This window comes from Schistocerca piceifrons, chromosome 1 (genome assembly GCF_021461385.2).
Source record: "Schistocerca piceifrons isolate TAMUIC-IGC-003096 chromosome 1, iqSchPice1.1, whole genome shotgun sequence".
Taxonomy (NCBI): Eukaryota; Metazoa; Arthropoda; class Insecta; order Orthoptera; family Acrididae; genus Schistocerca; species Schistocerca piceifrons.
In genome coordinates, this window is record NC_060138.1 from 902673151 (window position 1) to 902690986 (window position 17836).

Consider the following 17836-nt stretch of genomic DNA (forward strand, 5'->3'; position numbering starts at 1 on the left):
TTACAGTGGGAAGTACTTACCGATTTGTTCTACTTTTATCAGTGAATTTGTATACGTCTGTATATTATAATTTCAAGCTGTCGCTTTAAAATTTCTGCCCGATTGCTCCTTTCAGAGGGAAAGATTGATAATAATTAATGCAACAGCTAAACAGAATATGTAGCTTCATGACCAGCTATCATCTCCTTGATATTTAGACTTACGTAATAGTTTGAGTGGATTAGAAATAACAGCCAATCAGTTGCAAAATACAGTTTTATGAAATCATGGTCAAGGTTTAATAAATCAGTGTTTTGCAACTGATTGTAATCCACTGAACCTCTTATGTGGTGAAGAGCAACCATGTTCAGAATCTTACGTAATTTTATTGTGTAACTCGTAATCACGTCAGTTTGTACTTCCTCATGATTACGGAAAACTGCGTATATAAAAGCAGCAACACTGACATACGACAGAAGACCGAAACTGATCATAAATATTGAATTTTGGTATAAATGATGGAATATTTATTACTTATTTTTTGCATTGTAGCGTTTTAGATTTAATTTAAACATTTATATACATATACAGTTAATTTACATATACATATACAGTTAATTTATATACATATACAGTTAATGAAATTATTGCTGCAACTGCAGGTTACGTATTTCAGCCTGCAGTCATCACAGCAAATTCTAGTAGTAATCAGCAATGGTCCAACTAAAACAACTTACTCTATCTCCTACTATTACTACTACTGCTACTACTACACCGCAATCAGTTTCACTACTATCTGTTGTTATTGCATAGAATACGTAACTGAAGTCCACTGCAAACTGTGATAACAAGGGGTACACCGCAGCCTATTTAGACAAAGGCACTATCAGAAACGATTCAATGCAACGTCACGACCAATGTAATCTACCCTAGCTGAACCGTAATCATTACATATGGTGCTGTAATTTTAATCTGCAAAGCCGTAGCAAAAAGAAACTACATCTTATCGGGCTTGTAAGTACGCTAAAACAGTCACAAATGTAGACTTATGACTCTGCCAGATAATGATCGTTAATTATTTTGCAACGGTCGGATTTGAACTTCAAATAGCAAAATAATGATTAAAACCATGCTCATTTATTCAGATTCTTCCATACAAAGAATCGCAGAACCGAAAGTTACGTGCCTGAGAAACGAATAATAAACGTAACTATAAAAAATATTGTCTTAAGGTTCTGTAACTAAGGTGAGCCTCAGCTTAATACCGACGTCATGCTAGAGCAAGAATTATTGCGACACATGTTAAAGCGCAGATTACAATGCGAGAAACAGTAATTTAACAGAACGCAGACAAAATCTAGAACAAAGTCACGTTGATATGTACACAGTGTCATCACTTATTTCATGCCACTCGTATTGAACACAAACATACATGATGGAAACTTTCATCAAATGCGACTTAAAGAAAAATGATTCGTGACCGTTATCAATCTTAGTGTCTTCTAGCCCCTATTAAAGAAATTACTATACAAAAGTTGTGCACTGCTGCGTAAAAGTTACCAGTTACTAAGATAAAGTGAAATATTACTGGCAGTTAGAAATTAAGTAATATTAACATCTTGCAACTGTGTCTTACGAAGTGGCGATCGAGATTGAATTAAATTTCAATTTAATGTATTGCCATGAAGTTTAGACCTGTTACCTGGAATCTCTAAACAGGTTGTATACATTCAGTACTCATGGTGAAGTACAATGTTTATGTATCACAATATTGACCATACAATCAAATAAAAACAATATAAAATAAAAGGAATTAATTCATGTTCTAAATGAATAGCTTCCAGTTGTATTACTAGATGTGTTACTGACAATCTCGGAAGAACTTGAGGTTTACCAGCTGGATACAACTACACCTAGTGCTGTTGCTACGCTATTCAACATCGCCCACATTGATACGTGCATTCTCAAGTCTACCCATATCCTTGTTGGTGGTCATTTCATTTGTTAAATATTTTCTATTTATCCGCTCAATTTTATATACTGAAAAATGAGAAATTGCCTTTTAGACATTAAATGTGAAACCACTTTAACCGGAGTCCACAACTTTTGGTCACTTACAGCTGTTTCCGGATTGCAGTCTAATTGTCTGCGTTCTCCATCCCTACCCGGAGAAGTGGGCGACTGAAAACGACTTGACCAGCAGAACTCGCCTCTGTGACCTGTTAATAGGTGCACCACACATCGTATAGAGACAATGTCGCCCAGTTTGAGTTTGTTCCTAATGCTTGGGAATATGCTGTATACTCGCCTCGCAATGCAATGCTGCTAATTTCCTATTTAATCTGCCTGCCATTCATGTAACTTACGGGCTCTTAAGTGTCTTCTGTCAGTAATATGAGTTCCTGTTTCCTCGTACACACGATCATATTACTCACCCTCCGAGCAATACAACGCTGCCCTATAACGTACCACGATATCCATCGGACGAACCTTGAGAATCACCAGTAAACCCTGTACAAATGTATTGCTAAAGACACCAACAAGTCTCAGAAGAACGGTCCGATGAATACATCGCAGTATTCTTTTGTAGCTATTTGTTCTAAGGCGATGGGCCCAGACTCTGGCAGCGAGGCTCACAATGACTTCGTGATATGACCGCACCACCTACAACGGTAATTTATAATCGGCTGCGCCGCCACGGGCAAATTTATGCATAATTATAGCCGTTTTAGAAATAACAGAGCACCATGGGCAAATTTATGCATAATTGTAGCCGTTTTAGAAATAACAGATTCTATGTTCTTGAAAGACCATTTTTACGTCTAGAAGAATACCTAGATACCTGAAAACAATTCTGCCTTTTATGGAGATCCCGTCAAGCTTCAGGGAAACATTTCTGGTCGTGACTAGGGCCTCCCGTCGGGTAGACCGTTCGGTGGGTGCAAGTCTTTCGATTTGTCGCCACTTCGACGACTTGCGCGTCGATGGCGATGAAATGATGATGATTAGGACAACACAAAACCCAGTCCCTGAGCGGAGAAAATCTCCGACCCAGCCGGGCCCTCAGGATTGACATTCTGTCGCGCTGACCACTCAGCTACCGGGGGACATTTCTGGTAAGAGAAAGTCTTCCCTGCAGAAGTATATATATCTGGCTTCATGAACAGATATAGCCAATTTGTTGCTCGTCTACGAAAGCTGCAACTGAGGGAACACATATTTCTTCTTTTCCTCTAGTGTCACCCGGGAGTCTGCAGATAAAGCTTCTAGGATGTCCTCTGCGTATGCGACAACACCTTCAACAGTATCTAACCCGTCTAACAGATGTCACAGGCGTTCACTACTAAGGTCCCAGGACAACGGACCACTTATAGAGCCTTGAGGACAGCCCTTGGTAATCTTTTTGATCACTTCGCTCTGCCCCGCAAGCCACTGGACGCTAGTCCACTACAGTCATCAGTCGTCTTATACAGACGTTTGAAGAGGCGTGCGAACATCGCAGGTCAGTAGAATTTACCGAACGCGTTTGCGATGTCAATCATAAGCAACTGTGTCCTTCATTGCCGACTTTTCTACAATCTGAGTAGCTCTATTGACCGCATCATCTACATTCTCCCCTTTCCTGAATCCATATTGACATTGGTTCTTAGCCAAGAGCTCCCTTTTCGCTTGACTCTAGTAGTGACAATCGAATGTGGGACTGGAATTTTGTTTCAATTCAATGATCTAGTCGTGAACGGAATTATCGAATAGCATTTTTTTAGGAAATGGAATGCGAGCTGTAGAGATTGGAATGGGACTCAGTTTAATAGGCTCGATTTCATTTTAGTTGCGACTTGCAGCTCATGGTCAAGCCCGTCCTCCATCTTAAATGAAATTATTCTCAACATTCGTTCTCTATGCGTCCAGAGAATTAATGCAAACCCACTAACAGGCAGGCCCGTCACATTAGACACCGCAATGGCAGCCTCGTCCGATTCTTGTGGTCGCTGTGTCCAGTCTCCTTCACTAGCTGTACTCAGCTAAGCGTCTTGTTTGTGAACCACGCTGCTCGCGATTAAAACCGGAACGCCGTGAAGACGACATACAGCAAGCATCAAATTAGCATAAAGTGCACAACATTCTTGGATATGCAGATGATCAGCATTACTCTGCAGCCGCACGGATTGGATAAGAGTAAACCCGTCTGCTTTCTGTGTATTAGGATAGGTAACAGACTGGGTTTCTCATTCGGAAACCGAATTGGAATGTTTGTGAGATGACGTAACACGCTCTTCTCACAAACAACTAGATTCAAATGCGAATATTGAGTACGAAAACCGCTGCGAAATCGTTATATACAGAATGTTGTAACTTTTATTTAAAAAAAAGGTTAATTGTTGTTGTGTTCTAAACTGAACTGGTTTCCTATTCCCTGTGTTTGTGTTGTGATGCTCAACAAAGTAAGTGGTGTAACTACGTAAATGCGATCTGATAAAAAGAATCGCCAAATGTCCGAAATTGTATAACTGTGCTGCAGTTAACTTTTACCAAAAATAAATAGACAACGTAAAACTGTAGCCTAAAAAAGCTATTCTGTATGATTCTGTATCGTGCAGTGCAGTGTATTGTGCTGCAATGGTTCACGTCGCAATTTGCAGTTCCAACACGAAAGGAAACAGAATAAAAATTCTACATGAAATTACAAATCAAATTTTGAAAGAATATCTATTCAGAAGGCTTCCGTGAAAATTCCAGGAAATTTATGTTTGTAAACTGACTAAATAAAATTCTAAACACTAAACGACACACAATAGAATTTAAATGAGAATGTCTGCATAAGAAGTGAGATCTGCACTGAACTTTACCTGCACTGAATCTGATAATAATTTTGAAATGTAACGCCTGACTGTCAATGATTCTGTTGTTTTCTGACTTATGTTAAACTGGCCGTAACAAAATTTCATGGCTTACCTGTGGCAAGGGAAACTCGGTACTGCTCGAAAGTTGTGAGTAGTAAAATAGAGCGCAGCAGCAAACCAGCTAAACAAAGGAAAAACTTGTGCAAATGCAATGCAAGGACGTTCAGCTACGGCCGGCCGGCGTGGCTGAGCGGTTATAGGCGCCACAGTCTGGAACCGCGAGACCGCTACGGTCGTAGGTTCGAATCCTGCCTCGGGCATGGATGTGTGTGATGTCCTTAGGTTGGTTAGATTTAAGTAGTTCTAAGTTCTAGGGGACTGATGACCTCAGAAGTTACGTCCCATAGTGCTCAGAGCCATTTGAACCATTTGAACGTTCAGCTACGCAACGAAAATCATACTTTGTTTTTAGTGGCCCTGTTCCACTCAGTGCAATGCGGCGACACAAATAAAAAAAAACAAAGAACTTTCGTGAGGAGCCAGGGGACTATATTGCTATAAAATGTTGACGGTGTACAGCAACCAGCCACTAATTGGATTTGGGTTACTTTATTTAAAAAGTACCGTTACCGGTTTCGAATTTTCCACAATTCATTATCAGACGGTTTTCTCATACTTTCATCACAACAAATTATACATTGATAAATTGTGAAAAATTCGAGACCGGTAACGGTACTTTTGAAATAAAGTAACCCAAAACTAATTGGTGGCTGGTCGCTGTTCACCATCAACAATTTATTTCATATAACAGCAACGGTCTCCAACCATGTTTCTGTTTGGCAATATTGCATTGGACTAGCTTTCGAAAACTGCAGTTTGAAACTGTGTTTCCTTAACAATTACGATCATTTTTACAAAACTCACTTATACAAAAATATATTACTCTGTCTTGAGAATACAGAATGAAATGGTAAAGGAGTGGTGCTTCCATTACTCTGAGCGCAAGCTGTATCGACAGACAGTTTTCACCTGATTTCGTCTCTACAATCAAACTAACCCGAACCAACAAAGAAAAATTTGACTAAAGCTTTCCATTTCAAACACATCATAAATTATGAACACGCTTGCGATGCAGCAGCTTCATTACCTGAATATCTTCATAGTTCTAAAATCAATCTCTAGCAAAATCATATTTCCAAAATTAAACATCCTCTACATTTGTATATCTGTGATTTGGCTGTGGCCGAGCGGTTCTAGGCGCTTCAGTCTGGAACCGCGCTGCTGCTACGGTCGCAGGTTCGAATCCTGCATCGGCCATGGATGTGCGTGATGTCCTTAGGTTAGTTATGTTTAAGTAGTTCTAAGTCGAGGGGACTGATGACCTCAGATGTTAAGTCCCATAGTGCTCAGAGCCATTTGAACCATCTGTGCTCTGTAAACAGTTCCCAGACAGCCTAGCAGTGTCCAACACCCGATTCCCTCACATACGTCTCGTGAAAGGTCAAGGAAGGAAGGAAGACTGGATTTAACACCCCGTCGAGATCAAGGTCCTTAGAAACGGAACCCAACTTGGATAGTGTCAAGGATGAGAAAGGAAATCTGCCGTGCACTTTCTAAGGAACCATCCCACCATTAGCTTGGAGCGACTTAGGGAAATCTCCGAAAACCTCAATCTGGATGGTCGGACGTGAGTTTGAACCGTCGTCCTTCCAAATGCGAGTGCAGTGTGCTAACCACTGCGCCACCTCGCTGGGCCACTGAATGGTCACTGGCAACAACAATGCAACTGACAACCAAAGATCACATTGCTTCTACTGAGAATCTCTGTGGTGTAGCGTATTGATTACTGAAGACTTCTATTCGGAAAAAGAAATCCAGTGTACAAGTATGAAGTACAGAGTTTATCGAAAAGAATCTTCCAAATAAAAAAAAAATCGTAACTAGTGTGTTAGTTTAGATATGGGCGTGAACAATGTACTGTTGGAAAAAGCAAACTCTCGAGTCTTACATGGTTCCCGCTAGGTAGCAGCAGTGTGTGCCAATTTCAGTTCTAGTAAAAGTCGTGTCGGAGCAACAGAAAATGTTTTGTGTTCTATGTTTTGCTCAGTGCGGGTCAGTAATAACGGTTCATCGTCACTTTCGTACTAGGTATGGTGTGAATTCTCCTACAGCACAGAGCGTTAGCCGATCGCATGAACAATTCCGAGAAACTAGTTGTTTGTGTAACGGCAAACCGCCGGGCCGTTCTGAAGTGTCTGACGCACACGTCTAACGCATCCGCCATACTTTCACAAAGAGTCCGCAGAAGTCCGTTCCCCGTGCAGCTCGACAGATCAACATGCCCCCGATATCCGTCTGGCGTGTGTTGCTTCGACGTTTACACAGGATACACCACAAAACGTAGCTACTGCAAGCTCTTCTTGATGGTGACAAACAACAACGTGTGGAGTTCTGTAATTTCATTCTTCGCGAGACTGAGGATGACAGTTTTCTTCCGCACTTAGTGTTTAGTGACGAGACAACATTCCATTTAAATGGAAAGTTGAACCGTCATAATATGAGAATATGAGGTGCGGAACGACCATATGAGGTTGTACAACATGAGAGCGACTCTCCAAAATTTAATATGTTTTGTGCAGTTTAATGGAAAAAGGTGTTTGGTCCATTTTTCTTTGCCACGAACACCGTTACAGGGAGCACATACCTTGATATGCTTGAGAACTTTCTTTCCCCACTGTTGGAGGCTGATTCGAACGGCTTCATGTACCAACAGGATGACCAACCGCCACACTGTCATCTGGAAGTACGGCAATTTTTAAAGAAAAGCATCAATGAACGGTGGATCGGTCACACTAGACCGAATGATTCAGTCTTCCATTACTGGCCTCCAAGGTCACCGGACCTGATTGTATGTGATTATTCCTTGTCGGGGGTCTATAAAAGACTCTGCTTATGTGCCTCCGTTACCAACAACAGTGAACGAACTGAGTCATTGCATAACAACAGCTGTGGAAGCTGTTACTCAAAACATGCTCACTTCAGTGTGGGAACAATTTGAATACCGCATTGACAAATGCCGTGCATCTCAAGAGGGGCGTACTGAACACCATTAAAGAGGTATACAAAAAGTTTCTGATTTTCCCGTTCACCAAAAAACAAAATTCATTGTATATGTTTACTAGTTTCAGAAATATAGACGTGCCAAATGGGATGAGTCTTTTTGATATAATCTGTATTAAACATAAGAGTAAAAATAGAGCTTACATCACTTACATTAAATACGAAAAATAAGATAGAAACCTTACAATATTCATAGATCGTATTACTCCTAACTGCTTTGTGAGACTACCATGAAATACTAATCATTTGCATATCCAAATATGTAGTATATTTCACACCAGTCTACGGTTTGTTGAATCCTGCTTTCATTGTGTTGCAGCTTTAATGGCGAGTAGTGTATGTGTTTCAGAGATCTTTTGCTTCAATATCTGTAACACAGTCACTGAAAGGTTTTACAGTGTAGTTTGATACAATGCGTAACATTTAATTGTGCTACACTGTACGAGTATATTCAGAATGATGTCTACTGAATATAAATGGAAAGCTCTCAAGGGCAGAGTAAGTTGTTCCATTATTAGCAGTCGGTGGTTGACTGGCAACATTTAGCTCAACCAGTTGCTTTTATGCTACAGCGTCGGAGATAGTGCGTGAGATGTGTCATTCTGTCCGACAGGGCAAGGTCTTCCTAGTGTAAGATTCTTGACGCTGATTCATTTGTTGCTGTTCAGCATCTGAATACAGCAGGCATTCCTAAACAGCGACCGAGCGAGGTGGCGCAGTGGTTAGCACACTGGACTCGCATTCGGGAGGACGACGGTTCAATCCCGTCTCCGGCCATCCTGATTTAGGTTTTCCGTGATTTCCCTAAATCGTTTCAGGCAAATGCCGGGATGGTTCCTTTGAAAGGGCACGGCCGATTTCCTTCCCAGTCCTTCCCTAACCCGAGCTTGCGCTCCGTCTCTAATGACCTCGTTGTCGACGGGACGTTAAACACTAACCACCAACCAACCAACCTAAACAGCGTGTTCTGGCGTCCTGTCGTCACTACAGACACATACGGAACTTGTCTTCCACCATTTCGTTTTTAGTAGATGGCAACGATCCATCAAAACGTGTGTCAGCCCTCTTGAAGAGCATTAAGCATCACATCCTCAGGGTCTTTTTTAGGTTGGGGAGGAAAGTGCATGGTTTCATTGTCTGAACATAGTACCAGAATTTCTCCCACAGGAGAAAGAAGTTGTTTCGAAATCGATGTGTTCTTTTTACCTATGTACCAATTATAATCTACACTAAATTGTATTCGTCTCTCTTCCGTTAATATTTTACCTGTAGATCGTTTGGATATATTCCGAATAACACACGCAGTTCTCCAAACGACACAGTGCCAGAAGTTCCTGTCAACCGAAGAAATGCCTTATTAACTGCCCTGGTTGGTTTTATGAACTCCCATTGTACACTTGATTTTTCTCCCATCGGTTACGGTGTTCATATCAATCAAAATGACTGCTGTGCCAAAGACCATAAAAGCGCACCGTCGGTTGGCTTTCGTTATGGAAAGAGATTGAGAGACGGTTGTGTGACAGAAGCGGTGAACAAACATGGAAAGTCGCCAAAAAACATCACCAAGACTTGCTGTCACGCGAAAGACCGGTTGCTACCTGAGTGCAGCAGAGTTCCTATCACTCGCGTACCGTTGTGTGTACGAGTAGCATCGTTAGCGAAACAGTGGAATATTTTCTTCATGCCTTTTCTGTTCTTAACTGTCACATGCGTCAAAGATAACTCAGACTGTAACGATGCAGCTAACGAGCAGGAGTCAACCCTGAGAATAAGAACGTAGATTCTGCCCTTTCGCTTTTCATCTTGGTCTAAAAGCACTCTTTGACACCACAATGTGATGCCTACCGAGAAAAGCAGGCATTAGTCTGTTTGCCACATGTGTCTAGAAGAATGTTTTAGCCGTGCACGAGCAGCGTCTTGATTATCCCATTCGTAAAGGCATACAAGTGGGATTAAGTTTCAACAGTCAACTAAAAGCTGGAGCCGTACATTATGTAAGATTAATGCGTTTCTAACGATCGTGCTGTCGACAAGATGAGACCCGTAGTGCAGGATGGTAGTTTTCTGACATTAATCTTTGGAGTAATCTATTAACTGTTTCTCTTGTGATGTGTTTAGCCATGACACATCACCCGAAATTTCGGGTGCAATGGCATGAACGATTAGTGGTGTGTTTGTACGTATGGCCAACATTTGTGCCAGTGACAGTAACAAAAACACAAGCTATCGCGTCGTTATTTTTACTCTTTTGTTATCACTTCTCGTATTGTTTGATGCCAGCCTCCTTTTCCTCTCTTGTGAATTCGTTGTTTCCCATTACACCTAACATTTTCGCACTGTGTTTATGTTATTTTAATCTTTGTCCACTACTATATATATTTTTTTCTTTTTCTGTTTTAATTCGGTGCCAAACAGCTGTCTGATCTTTCGGCAAGATTTCTACCGGGTGCGCCAAACCTCTATAACTCAAAATTACGACAGCGTGCTGAAAAGTTATGCCTTCGAATTTATTTGAAAACTTTTAAGGCTTTTTAAAGAAAACAAATTTATTGGTATTGTACATCTCTATTCTTCGTGTCTACATATTTATTTCTCAATACAATCACCCTGGCGACGAACACATTTCTCCCAAGGAGAGACAAGTTCTTTGATACTGTCACCGTAGAATGTTTCACTTTATTGACGGAGCCAAAACCTCACCTCTGCTTGCACTGCTTCATAGCTGTCAAACTGAAGTCCTCGAAGGTGTTCTTTAAGTTTTGGAACGGATGGGGCCAAGGGACTAGACGGAGGATGATCGATCACAGTGAATCCAAAGCGTCAGATTGTTGCAGATTTCCCAGCGCTCGCGTTCGGCCTGGTATTGGTATGCTCAAGGACAGAGTGCTCCATATGTAGACGAACTTTTTGAATTGCTTTTGGTATTCTGATGGTCTCGGAATACCTTGAAGAGTTTATGATGGTGCCTCTCGGCACGAATTACAGATGCGCCCACTTTGAACATCCCAGAACAATGTGAGCATGATTTTATCTGCTGATGGCTTTGTCTTGCACTTTTTTAAAGACGGTGACCCATTGCGGTGGAACTCAGTTGGTGCTCTCTTGTTTTCGGGGCCAAAATGGTGAACCCAGATTTTATCAATTGTCACAGTGTTGTTGATGAACCCACCAGCCTCACGCTCAAAAGAAACTGTTGACGGATGTTCAGTCCTCTCTGTTTCATGCCAGCAGTGAGCATGCGAGGCACCCGCCGTGCGCACAGTTTTCTGTACTGCAGTTCTGCAACGATGGCCTGTACACGCTCTCGTTATATGCAACAGTTACCTGAGAGCTGTGTCTGTGTTATCCGATGGTTTTCTCTGATGAGTTCATCAACTCGATTCCAATGAGTCTCGTCGGCTGCCGTACACTGCCGTCTACTCCGAGCTCTGTCACACACAGTAAGGATAGCTACACCGTTTCCTTCACTACGGCCAGAAACAAACTAACGCTACACATTACTGACTTCGACAGAATCGTCACCGTACACAAATTTCATTCACCTTTGGATTTCAATTGGAGGCACGTTTTCTGTGGTTAGATTACACCTTGCTGTTTCTCACACACCGACATACGAGCAGTTACGTTACACACCATGTTACATGCTGCAACTTCCCATAGTAGCAGAGCGTACAACTTGGGTCAGGGAACGGGAAAGTTGGCCAAGCAATATACAGGGTGGTCCATTGATAGTGAACGGGCCAAATATCTCACGAAATAAGCGTCAAACGAAAAAACTACAAAGAACGAAACTCGTCTAGCTTGAAGGGGAAAACCAGATGGCGCTATGATTGGCCCGCTAGATGGCGCTGCCATAGGTCAAACGGATATAAACTGCGTTTTTTAAAAAAATAGGAACCCACCATTTTTATTACATATTCGTGTAGTACGTAAAGAAATATGAATGTTTTAGTTGGACAACTTTCTTCGCTTTGTGATAGATGGCGCTGTAATAGTCACAAACGTATAAGTACGTAGTATCACGTAACATTACGCCAGTGCGGACGGTATTTGCTTCGTGATACATTACTCATGTTAAAATGGACCATTTAACGACTGCGGAAAAGGTCGATATGGTGTTGATGTATGACTATTGTGATCAAAATGCCCAACGGGCGTGCGCTATGTATGCTGCTCGGTATCCTGGACGACATCATCCAAGTTGCCGGACCGTTCGCCGGATAGTTACGTTATTTAAGGAAACAGGAACTGTTCAGACATATGTGAAACGTCAACCACGACCTGCAACAAATGATGATGCCCAAGTAGGTGTTTTGGCTGCTGTCGCGGCTAATCCGCACACCAGTAGCAGACAAATTGACGAGAATCAGGAATCTCCAAAACGTCGGTGTTGGGAATGCTACACCAACATCGATTGCACCCGTACCATATTTCTATGCACCAGGAGTTGCATGGCGACGACTTTGAACGTCGTGTACAGTTCTGGTACTGAGCACAAGAGAAATTACGGGACGATGACAGATTTTTTGCACGCGTTCTATTTAGCGACGAAGCGTCATTCACCAACAGCGGTAACGTAAACCGGCATAATATGCACTATTGGGCAACGTAAAATCCACGATGGCTGTGACAAGTGGAACATCAGCGACCTTGGCGGGTTAATGTATGGTGCGGCATTATGGGAGGAAGGATAATTGGCCCCCATTTTATCGATGGTAATCTAAATGGTGCAATGTGTGTTGATTTCCTACGTAATGTTCTACCGATGTTACTACAAGATGTTTCACTGCATGACAGAATGGCGATGTACTTCAAACATGATGGATGTCCGGCACATAATTCGCGTACGGTTGAAGCGGTATTTAATAGTGTATTTCATGACAGGTGGATTGGTCGTCGAAGCACCATGGCCCGTACTTTCACCGGATCTGACGTTCCGGGATTTCTTTCTGTGGGGAAAGTTGAAGGATATTTGCTATTATGATCCACTGACAACGCCTGACAACATGCGTCAGCGCATTGTCAATGCATGTGCGAACATTACGGAAGGCGAACTACTGGCTGTTGAGAGGAATGTCGTTAAACGTATTGCCAAATGCATTGAGGTTGACGGACATCATTTTGAGCATTTATTGCGTTAATGTGGTATTTACAAGTGTAATCACGCTGTAACAGCATGCGTTCTCAGAAATGATAAGTTCAGAAAGGTACGTGTATCACATTGGAACAACCGAAATAAAATGTTCAAACGCACCTACGTTCTGTATTTTAATTTAAAAAACCTACCTGTTACCAATGGTTCGTTAAAATTGTGAGCCATATGTTTGTGACTATTACAGCGCCATCCATCACAAAGCGAAAAAAGTGGTCCAACGAAAACATTCATATTTCTTTACGTACTACTCGAATATGTAAAAAAAAATGGGTGTTCCTATTTAAAAAAACGCAGTTGATATCCGTTTGACCTAAGGCAGCGCCATCTAGCGGGCCAACCATAGCACCATCTGGTTTCCCCCTTCAACCTAGACAAGCTTCGTTCTTTGTAGGTTTTTTTTCGTTTGACGCTTCTTTCGTGAGATATTTGGCCCGGTCACGATCAATGGACCACCCTGTATATGACATATAATAACTCAAACAACATTGGGAACAGCATAAAGAATTGGAAGGGATTACTTTTCTACACGGTACGGAATCCAAGCAACTATTTTGTAATCAGGTACCCATGGTCGGAATTTAGTATTCAGAGAGCACGTGGCTCTGAAGGAACAATGCATGACAGGCACATGCTTGTAAGCTGCTTAATTATAGTAACAAGGCCGCGCTTGGTAGCCACGCGGTCTTGGGCGCCTTGTCGCGGCGCGCGCGGCTCCCCCGTCGGAGGTTCGAGTCCTCCCTCAGGCATGGGTATTTGTGTTGGCCTTAGCGTAAGTTAGTTTAAGTTAATTTAGGTTGTGTGTAAGACTAGGGACCGATGACCTCAGAAGTTTGGTCCCATAGAACCTTATCACAAATTTCCAAATTATAGTAACAAATACCTTCCGCAAACTAAGTTTTAAAACAGTATACAGTCACCCATGAGATGCCTGCCGTAGAGATTACAGGAAGCATGAGCGGTTGTCGAAGCTGAAACATTAGTCGTTGCACATACTCGAATTTATGCATAGTTGTGAAAGTATCGCCGTGGACACAAAATTTGCCACACACTGAGATATTCGAAGGTTTTCAGGGATGCACATACTTATGCATAGTTGTTTGATTTATGGTGCATCAGTACGTTGTACCCGGAAAGCAGCTATGAATATAAAGACGCAAGTTTAGTAACAGACACCATCCTAATTGCAGTGAAAGTATCGCCGTAGCTACAAAAGTTGCCACACACTGGGGCATTCGAAGGTTTTTCAGGGATAAGAATTTTGGTGTAAGGAATCCACGGTCTCCGGTGGTTCGTTACAGAGTATACTGTATCGGTTTGTTATACCAACTACATTTCTTGCTGTGAAAATGCTTTCAGGAAAGTTTAAAAGCCTATAATATGAAACCACCAAACCATACAATACGAACACGGTAATGCAACAACCGTCCGATGAAAAAGAGCTGTGATGTGAAACAGCCTAGGCCAGTGGTCATCGAATCAACTGTTAGTGCAGCCCGCGGCTCTCAGCCGTATGCAGTGTGCACCTAGCAACTATAAGTCGAATCCAAAAATGTCAAATAACGTTAAGGGCTTCTTAAAAGTGTAGTATTTCTGCTTAGTAACAAGCAAGAAAGCTTACAGAGACAATAACATTTTAAAGAAGTGTTTAATTTTAACTGACGTTGGTGAATTTGGCCGTGAGGTAAGTATAGTCGGCCGCTTACCTCAGCAGTATAGGGTAAAGGGGCCATGGGATGCGATGGGGTAATGATTTGTTGTTTGTCTTCCAGTACTGACAAGTCACGGGAGTGCGCCTCTTGTACCGATCAGCTGCTGTAATACAAATTTCAAATAGAAGTAACATAGATTATTTACTGCGTATTACAGTACATATTTCAAACGGAAGTAACACAGAGTCGTTATTGCCCATTATAGGGATGGTCATCGTCAAATGTGGTACATATTTGTAGCAAGGAATATGAAAGTAAATGAAGGCTGTTGGAATACAAAGGAATGAGTATAATAAAATGACGTCCAAAACATTATTAAGCATTAGTCTTCGTGTCTCATATTGCATGACGCATTTAAATATAAGTACAGCTACAGTCAAACAATCACTGAACATACAACAAAACAACGCTTCGTCAGGCAATTACAGTGTCACAACTTGAGAGCTGCTGAGGACGGCAGCAGTCTGAAACAGACAAAAGTCGACACGAATGGTGCCGACTTTCAACGATCAGTATTTGGGTACTGGTCGCCTGTTTGTCGCGCCGTTACTATAACTAGTCTATTGAGGGCTCATAACATACTGTATTTATTTACGAGGGAGTGCTATAATTCCGAAATTTTTATTCTGTTCTCAGCATCTGATGACGTATTACATGTCATGCACATTAAGGCGGCTTTCTATAATACTGCGGTAGCGTGGTGCGCAGCAACGCAGCGTGAAGCGTTTTCCGCGGTGACGCGGCCGCTTGCGGAGTAGGCGTTTCCACCCGGAAGCGGCAGAAGCTAGCCGGTAGCCATTGACGGACAGCACTGAGCTAGGGGCGCAACCCGCTGAAACGCGCGGTGCATTTGATGATCTTTACAACAGACCTGCACGAAAGAAAGACGAAGTTGGGTGAAGACATGCCAATTTATTTGTTTATTTTCTTTACGTTATATTCTTCCACGTATTTCACTATCCATGTATTCTCATTTCAGCATAAACAGATTTGTGATTACCTTTCTTGAATGTTCCGTGTCTTGTTATATAGTTGACAACATTTAGGAAACCGATCGCCACACAACAAAACTTGCTGTGACTCTCATAACAGCTTTTACTATTGCAGTTTGCTATTGCAGTTTACTACAATGATAGCACATTATCTTCTATGTGGTAGACATTTATTTATAACTGAAAAGCTGACCATGAATGTTTGTGGTATTGTCGTTTATTTTTAACTACTCTGCGAGTGTTAGTTATTGGAACAATGAATGAAGCAGTATCACAATACTCAGCCCCATCTATAAACTGCCATTAACATTGTCATAACCAAGACAGATATAAAGTCAACACCCACCCATGTCAGTGGTACAAGTTTACATACCCACCAGAATCTCAGATGATGAACATATGGAAACAATGTACGATAAGATAAAAGAAATTATTCAGACAGTTAAGAGAGACAAAGATTTAAAATGTTATGAGAGAGACTGAAGCTCGGTAGCAGAGAGAGGAAGAGAAAAAGTAGGAGAATATGGGCTCGGGGGAAGGAATAAAAGGGTAGAATTTTGCACAGAGCATCTCTTTGTTTAAGAATTATGAAAGAAGGATGAAAACGTAGGATAGAGTTTTCGAAAACAGATTTTAAATTGTAAGACATTTCCAGGTGCAGATGCAGACAGTCGATAATTTATTGGTTACCAGCTGCAGATCACAACTAAAGGGATAGCAAAAGGTAGAAAATTAAGGAGATGGAATCTGACTACTTCAAGTCCCAGAGGTTGTCGATAATCTTAAAGGGATAAATTACATGTTTTAATCTGTCACAAAAATTCCTCGTATCAGTGATCCATTACATATGTTGCTCAATAAGTTAGAACAACTTTCCAGAACTTTGTCCGAAATTCCATCAACACCATATGAGTCTTCGTTTTCTAGACTTTTTATAATTTTATTAATTTCAGTGACGGACTTTGGTGCTACTTCCAGTTGTTTAAAGTTTTGTGGAATAAAGTTTTTTGTATATCCTCTTCCTTCTTCATCTGAATCATTTAATCCTATATTGGCTGCAAATTTAGAAAGTGAGTGTCAAAAATGCATGCACCCTGTGAATTATTGGTCACAACATTGTCATTAAGTTTAATTGTTGCATTTCTTGTTCACTGACTCTCTAGCCTGTCTCTCGTTTGACAACATCCTGCATGGTTTTAATCTTATTGTTTGCATTATTAATTTCTGTCAGTATGTGCATATTTCGGGATGTTTTAATGATTTTCCTTAAAATATAATTGTATGCCCTCCTCCACGAACCTTGGAGCTTGCCGTTGGTATGGGGTGGCTTGCGTGCCTCAGTTATACGAATAGCCCCACTATAGCTGCAACTACAATGGAGAGGCATCTGTTGAGAGGCTAGACAAACACGTAGAGGGGAAGCAGCCTTTTCAGTAGTTGCAGGGGCAACAGTCTGGATAATTGATTGGTGTGGCCTTGTAACATCAACCAAAACAGCATTTCTGAGCTTGTACTGCCTACGGTTGAAAGCAAGGGAAACTATATCCGTACTTTCCCTGGGGGCATTCACCTCTACATTACGGTTAAATGATGATGGCGTACTCTTGGGTAAAATATTCCGAAAGTAAAACAGTCTCCCAACTGGACCTACGGGCGGAGGCAGTGTCCAAGGGAAATTACCCATCGCTTGCCCCTCAAATATAGTGGTAACATGGCCCAGAAGATAGCCCATCAAAAGCTGAACACAGATCAAGCATGAAAACAGGATGTAGGTGTACTGAACTATGAAAAAAGAAGCAAAATAGTAACAGTGAACGGCCCATGCTCAAGATCTGCAACATCGAGCAAATTTAAGCAGCCATGGCGTCGTGGTTATGTGGTCACGGTGTTGTACTGCGAAAGGGCAGATCTGTGTTCAAATCCCCATCGTTCCCCATTTATTTCACAAATTTATTAATTGTCCGTCCGGTCACTGACGTGTCTGTTCGCTATATTTGAATTTGTGTCTTTGTCGTGGTGTAACGTCAGTTTAAAATAGCG